An 8,190-nucleotide genomic window follows, 5' to 3' on the forward strand; every position below is an offset into this window, starting at 1 on the left:
AAAGCTCTTTCATAACTGCCCAGTGGGCAAAGATAGTCCAAGTTCTCCTTCTTGCTATATAGTCAAGGAAGCTGAGATTCTGGGAAGAAGGATTTTCCCAGGTTCCTATAATATAACTGGGATTTAAGGCCAAGTATCTATTTCAAATCTTATGCTCTTTTTTTCTATAATTTATTGTTTTCTATCCTTGAAGGGCATGCATAACTTTAGCTCACCAAAACACCTCAGTGTTTCTGTATGAGCAGCTTTAAAAGAACAAATCAAATTGACATCATGCTAGGAAGAGGCATGACAGTGGCATAGGAAAGGAGTGACTTGTTCCTGGTATACACTGAGATTGGTCCCTTTTTAGTTGATGGCATGGGAATTAATGGACCCTGGAGAGATCCCATCAACAGGATAAGCTTGTAGCCCCTCCTTTCACAGAAAGGCTGTTCAGCTGGGTGATAACTTTTATTATTGGTTATTGGAAACTTCATCCTTGAATTAATAAAATGAAATTAAATGAGACTGAGTTGATTAAACATTCCACAGAAAATGGCCACTTTGTGTTGGTCCTACTTAGAAGTAGGAGAGGTTTTAATCAGATGACCTAATTTGCATTTCTCTGAAATAATCCCTGGCACAGGCACTATAGAATTATTAGTTATTTATTATTATTATTTATTATTATTTATCATTAGTTATTATTTCTGTGTCCTAGGCTTTGCATTGATCTTGACTTTGACCTGTTCTAGGATATTCAAGTTGTTGGAAATTCTGAAGAAGAGCACATATTGGAGTAAGGAAGCACTTACTCTGTTGACCCTCCAGTTCATCTTGGCTCTAGCTTCAGAGTTTCCCAAATATTAGAATTTAGAGGGTATATTCGTTTACCAACCTATGGTAGGGTGGATCATTGAGAAAGAATTGAAATAGATTAAAGTATATTCAGGTGAGGCTAGGGGGTGCAGTGGATAGAGCACTGGCCCTGGAGTCAGGAAGACCTGAGTTCAAATGTGGCCTCAGACACTTAATAAGTACCTAGCTGTGTGGCCTTGGGCAAGTCACTTGACCCCTTTTACCTTGCAAAAACCTAAAAAAGAAAAATTATTCAGGGAAGAAGGTAAGCCCTTTAGGGCTAAATATTTTTTTCTAGAAAGAAGCTTGGCTTTTACATTTTTGGTTGATTTTATCTACTGAGGCTAGATCTCATAAGTTGGAGGAATTAACTGAGATCCCCTGTTGTGAGGTGGACTTGGGACCCTATACAGTGAGGAACAGAAAATCTTCCTCTTGTGACCTGGGAAAGTGGTAAGGGTGGGGGAAGGAAGTGGTCATTCATCATGAAGAACCTGACAGTCCTTGATTGGTTGTGTAATACTGAGCAGCTGGTCACACCTTAGGCACCTTATACTTATTTTAGATGGCATAGAACTCTTGCAAGTTCAGCCAGTTTGTGGTGCATCTTTCCTTATTGTTATCCTAGATACTATTTGAAAAAGGGTGACTCACTTTCATGTTAAGCAGTGTTACTTGCTGCCTTGAATGGCTTGCTCCAAAAAAAAGATGAGATAAGACCTGGTTTGGATGAAAGATAAGAATTTAGTTTTTAAAACAGGGTTAATAAGAGAAAGATTGTTCAGCCAATCCTTTAGTGTCCTGATTAGGAAATTGCAGAATAGGTTGTAAGGTCTTCAGCCCCTCTCCCTTGACTTTCACAAATCCCCAATTACCTCATTTTAGCAAATTTAGATTTTCAAGGGACCAGACTTCCCAGACTTACTCAGTTCTTGGTATTGAATTAAATGGAGATCAGACCTTTTGCCCAGGTGTCAAGTTTATTGTATTGGAAGGCAAGGTTCAGATCTTTACAGATTTGCTAGATAACCCCCTACCCTCAAAGGAAGATCATCTTGGAGTCCCCACGTTAGAAGTGGAAGGTCTGGGTAGTATTACCACATGACAGATAAAGGCCACTGGGAATACTGCCAGTACTTTGTACCCTTTGTAGTTATAAATTATCTTGGATGTATAGTGTGTATGGACTTTGTTGGGTTTAGGAGGACTGACTAGCAGTTCAGGCAGTTGTTTCATTAACCTAGGCCATTACAGTAGAAAACTCAAACCATCCCACACCGTTGGTTAAGACGCATCACTGGGTTGATGCTGAGATTTGGTTTTCTCACATCATTGATATCATTGATAAGAAAAAGCCTAGGAATGTGTGAAATATTTTTCCCAATTTGTTGATTTTTAAAGATTGTTACTTTGATTATGTAGAAATTATTCATTTTATTGTAATCAGACATTTATCATGTCCAAACTTTTCCTTCAAATTTAATCAGATTTTATGTCCTATCTACAAAAACTTCCATTTTTTTCCTTTTTTTTTTTGTATTTTTTTTGTCTATCATCCAGCTGTAATTCACTGGGCATAAGAGGGTTTTTTCCCTGCTTCATTTTTTTTATTTTTTAGGTTTTTGCAAGTCAAAGAGGGTTAAGTGGCTTGCCCAAGGCCACACAGCTAGGTAATTATTAAGTGTCTGAGACCGGATTTGAACCCAGGGACTCCTGACTCCAGGGCCGGTGCTTTATTCACTACACCACCTAACCACCCCCTGCTTCATTTTTTAAAATTAAATTTAGGGTGGCTAGGTGCCACAGTGGATAGAGGACCAGCCCTGGAGTCAGGAGTCCCTGGGTTCAAATCCGGCCTCAGACACTTAATAATTACCTAGCTGTGTGGCCTTGGGCAAGCCACTTAACCCCGTTTGCCTTGCAAAAAAATAACCTAAAAAAAATTAAATTTACATTTCCAATTCCATGCAAAGATAATTTTCAACTTCATTTTTTGATAAGATTGTGAGGTTCACATTCACCCCCTCCCCTTTTTTCTTATTTTGTAAGGCAATGGGTTTAAATGACTTCCCCAAGGTCTGAAGCCAGATTTGAACTCTGGTCCTCCTGACTCCAGGGCTGGTGCTCTATCCTCTGTGCTACCTAACTGCTTCCTTCTCTTGACATGGAGTAATCAGATGTAGATTATACGTGTATAAACATGTTAAATATAGTCCATATTAATCATGTTGTGAAAGAATTAGAAAAGGGAAAAAACATGGAAGAAAGCATAAAGCATAAAACAAATTTTAAAAAATGGAAAATAGATGCTTTGGTCTGCATTCAGACTCCAATAGTTCTTTCTCTGGATATGGATAGTATTTTCCATCACAAGTCCTTTAGAATCATCTTAGATATTGCTGTAGCTGATCATCACACAATGCTGCTGTTAATTTGTACAGTATTCTCCCGGTTCTGTTCACTTCACTCAGTGTAAGTTCACTTAAGTCTTTCCAAGTTTTTCTGAAGTCTGTGGGGAATATAGAATTGTTTACTTTTGCAAAGAAGCTTGTTGAGATTTTGATTGGTATTGCATTAAATACAAACCTTGTTTGAGAAGTTTATTAATTTGACTCATCCATGAAACTATTCTATCATTTGATTATAGTCTTATAGAAAATCTTATACATCTTATATAAATCTTATATATAGTCCGTGTAATTGTAGGTATTCCCAGATACAGAAGTTGAGTTTTGTTGTAAGAGTTTATTTTTATTGTATTTATTGTATCATTGCTAACTGTTAACAAATGTGGATGGGAAGATCAGATCACTTGCCTTTGCTCTAGAATCTAGACTTCTGATTCTATTACAGTGAATATCTCATTTATATTCTTCCACTTTTACCATCTTTTTCACTCACTGATTTATCTTGTGTTAGATGGTACAATGGGTAGAGAACGGGAGCCAGAAAACACCTGGCTTCAAATCCAGCCTCAATCCTTTATTAGCTGTGGGACCGAGCAAATTGCTTAACCACTTTTGCCTCAGTTCACTTATCCACAAAATAGGGATTATACTGCCTACTTATTAATAGGCTTGCTGCAAGGATAGAATGATATCATATTGGTAAACTTTGTAAATCTCACATTGCTGACAATTACTGAATTTTTGAGTTCTACCTCCTTAATTTCTTTTATCCATAAATTCAGATTTTTCTTTCAAGTACTTTTAACCAGAGCTCTGATTTCTTGGACCTTCCTTTCACTCTGATCGTAGTTATTGCAGAGCTAATCTCTTTAGTAGTCTTTTGGCAATCTAGTTATTGACTCATTTCAGTTGTGTCTGACTCTTTATGACCTCATTTGGGATTTTCTTGGCAAAGATGATGGAGGAATTTGCGGTTTTCTCAATTTATAAAGGAAGAAACTAAAGCAAATAGGATTACATCATGTGCCTGGGATCGAATAGCTAATAAGTGTCTGAGGTCAGATTTGTACTTGGGAACATGAGTCTCCCTGACCTCGAATCCTTTGTGCCATCTAGCTGCCTGGCAGTCTCTTTGCTTGGATTTATTTCTTCACTATGTTAAGAATTTTTTTTTTTACTTGCTTATTTCTCCTGGACTTTTTTTTTTAATTGGAGGGTGGAGTATCTGTCCAGTCTTAACAGGTGTAGAAATATTTTGCAGTGAACTGCGACATTTCCATGTTCACTTCCTTAGAATCTTATAGAAGAAGAAAAGAGATGACCCTTGGTTTAGGTATCCTTAAAATGATCCAGAGCATTCAGAAATTCAGTTCAAGAAGCATTTACGAAGTATCTCACTATGGTATGCCAGCTGTTGTCTTAGGCCTTGAGATAGAAGCCAAAGACAAAATTAAGATAATCCTTACTAAGAAGGACTCCATATTCTTTGAAATTCAGGATGAATGATTCCAATAAGAAAGCATCTGTTTTGATCCAGTCAGATCTGCCTCTGAACTGGTGGGACCCCTGTTGTTGGTCTTGAAGGTTTCTTAAGTTAAGAGGTGTACTTCTTATATTCATATGTTTTGCAAGAGAGGAGAAATCAAAAGGATATATTCAGGGGGTAGCTAGGTGGTGCAGTGTAATAGAGCACTGACCCTAGAATCAGGAGGACCTGAGTTCAAATTTGGTCTCAGACACATAATAATTGCCTAGCTGTGTGACTTTGGGCAAGTCATTTAATCCCACTACCTTATAAAAACTAAAATGTGTGTGTGTGTGTGTGTGTGTGTATTCAGGAAACAAGCCTCAGCAAAAAAACCCACCTTTGGAAGATGACACTGGACTAAAATAACCCTGTGGCATCCCAGAACAAAATGTGAAATAATTAGAATTCAGAATCTGAGAATTGGAAAATAAAATACATTAGTCAACTCTATAGGACATACTGGATTTTTTTAAAACTGCGCTATTTGAACCCCAGCAATAATTACAGAGCACCAAAAGAAAGTAGTGGAGGCAAGAGGGAGGTTTTCTATTTGGGGTTTGGGGGTTTCCAAATGTTTCCTCTCTAGTTACAGTTCTTGGTACCCAACAGGTAGAAGAATATTTTAGTTCAGTCAGTAAGTGACACTTGTGTTAAATGCTCTGTTAGACACTAAGGAAAGGAAGAGCAGTTCATAACCTCAAGCAGGTTACATAGTCTTTTTAAAAATTTGTTTACACTTCTGAAAAACATTTTAATTGATTTTAGGGATTTTCTTACCAATTTTTCTTTTGATGTTCATTATGAATTTGACAAGCAAAAAGGGAACATTTCCATATATAAAGGATAGGAAGGAATTTTAGTCTATTATGCCTAGCAATAAAGTATATATTTAACATAATAGTATTGACACTGCCTTGCTAGTTTATGTACTTTCTGAACTTCTTTTGGAGTGTTTTTTGTTTTTTTGTGTGAGGCAATCAGGGTTAAGTGGCTTGCCTAGAGTCACACAACTAGTGTTAAGTGTCTGAAACTGGACTTGAACTTGGATCTTTCTGAATCTAGGACCAGTGTTTTATCCACTGTACCACCTAACTGTCCCTTTTTACTCTCTGCTATATATTTTTAAATGACTCATCAACAGTTTTTTCTTTCTTTTTTTAAATTTTGCTATCACTACTCTTTTATAGTTTCCATTAATTCTTTTCCTCCCCCCCAAAAAAACCCTCTTGTCTTAAAAGACAAGTCTCCCAAAACACCCATACACCATCCATATCTGAAAATATTTGTCTGATTCAGCATGTGCAAAGTGTAATTCATCATGAATGTTTTGGAATTGTGATTGGTCACCGTGTTAATCAAAATTCTTCAATCTGTAATTGTTTTCCTTTTCATCATAGTCACTGTATAAATTGTCTTGGTTCTGTTCACTTTGCTCTGCATCATTTCATACAAATCCGCCTTGGCTTCTTTGAATATGCATCCCTTTTGTCAAGTTACATGCATTATCATACAATGATACACTATAATTTCACTAATTGAGCACCCATTTGTTTCTAATTCATTGGGGTTAAGTGACTTGCCCAAGGTCACACAGCTAGATCACAAATTAAGTGTCTGAGGTCACCTTTGAACTCCCGATTCTCCTGACTCCAGAGCTGGTGTTCTAACCACTGTGCCATGTAGCTGTCCCTCTGCAACTCTTCTTAACCTGTTTCTCCCTCTTCCCTATCTATGCTTATTTCCCTTTTGAGTTTATTTCTGTAACAATGTGTTGGGGGTAGGGGCAGTGACCCAACTTCCTTTTTCTAGTTCAAGTTAGAGCAAGGTATCTTAAAATATTCACTCCCTCCATGTTGCATACCTTTCTCACATATCTTAAACCACATGCAAACCTATGTTTTTCTTCTTTGATTCTTGAAAACTGATTCTGAAGGGACACGACTCTACCCTTTCCCCCTTAATGTGAGCATTTGGTAGTCATTTGTTCCAATTGCTCAAAATATATTTAGCTTTTATAGGTTCCCTTGTGTTTGTTGATCACAGATTCTATCTACCTAACTGGTCTCATTAGGAATGCTTGAAATGACTCTTTTCTATTAAAGGTTAATTTTTCTACTGCCTTGCTAGTTTATGTACTTTCTGAACTTCTTTTGGAGTGTTTTTTGTATAAATATTTTGTATAAATTTTGTATAAATATTTTCAGTTTTTCAGAGAAATCTGTTAGTTCTAAGCTCTTATCTTTTTGGATTTTGGAATTTTGTATTCTAATATTTTCTTTCTTTTTTCAGGGTTGCTTTTATGTGATCCAAATTCTCGTTTCTTGGTATCTGAACTCTTGCTTTCTGGAATACTGAAGGATTCTTTGTTTTTAATGAAGAAGCTTCAGATTTGGACCCTGACATTCCTCATTTTTTTTCATTTTGAGATTTCACAAGATAGACTGGATTCCCCCTCTATGTGGCCTTAAATATTTTTTATGAATTCTTTAAATATCTAAGATTTTTATTTGATCATGATTTTCTTCTTAATATCATCTATTTAATTTATTTTCCAGGATTTCTATTTGATTTTGATATTAACAGGTACCTTCCATGTTCTCTTTAATTTTTCTGTCTTTTGACTTTGTCATATTTCTTTTTTATCTCATGGAATCATTGGATTCTATCTCTTCCATTCTATTTTTAGGGAGTCACTACTTGGATAAGCATTTTTCACCTTTAGTTCTAAATAATAATAATGATAATTATTGTTTTCATTTTTAGCATTTATATGTATCTCTACCATGTGCTAGTCACTATGCTAAGCAAGCACTGTACAAATATCACCTCATTTGGTCCTTATAACTCTGCAAGGTGGGTATTGTTATCACCATTCTACAGTTGAGAAAAATAGACAAAGAGCAGTGACTTGCCCAGGGTCACATAGCTAGTAAATGTCTGAGGCTGAATTCGAACAGATCTTCTGGGCTCCATCCACTACTCCACCCAACTTCTCCCAACTTGTTTTTTATTTCTCCAGGGCTCTTGAGTTTAATTTTATTTTAGGAAAATCTTTTGCTTTACATCTAGTCACTCTAACAATCCTTGGAATCAATACATGTATTGACATGTATTTGTTGAGCTACTCCCTTTTTTTCTGAGTTTAGCTGTTGGGCTCTTAAAAGCATTTCATCATTGTGTTTAGTGTTTTCTTCTCTTGACTCTAGTCTCAAGTTTCTGATTTGGGGGCTTTCTAGAAGAACCAGGCTCTGTTCTGGGTCATCTTCTTGGATGGAACAGGTAGGTCTTGCTTGATTCTGTCTACTTGATGCTCTAGATAGCTCTGCCTCTGCCATTCAAGAAGACTTGAGACTGTCCTGGCTCTAAGTCCTTGAACAATCCCCAGCTGGGAGTTGGTTTTGTTCTCTTTTATCT

The sequence above is a fragment of the Macrotis lagotis genome, chromosome X (genome assembly GCF_037893015.1).
Source record: "Macrotis lagotis isolate mMagLag1 chromosome X, bilby.v1.9.chrom.fasta, whole genome shotgun sequence".
Lineage (NCBI taxonomy): Eukaryota > Metazoa > Chordata > Mammalia > Peramelemorphia > Peramelidae > Macrotis > Macrotis lagotis.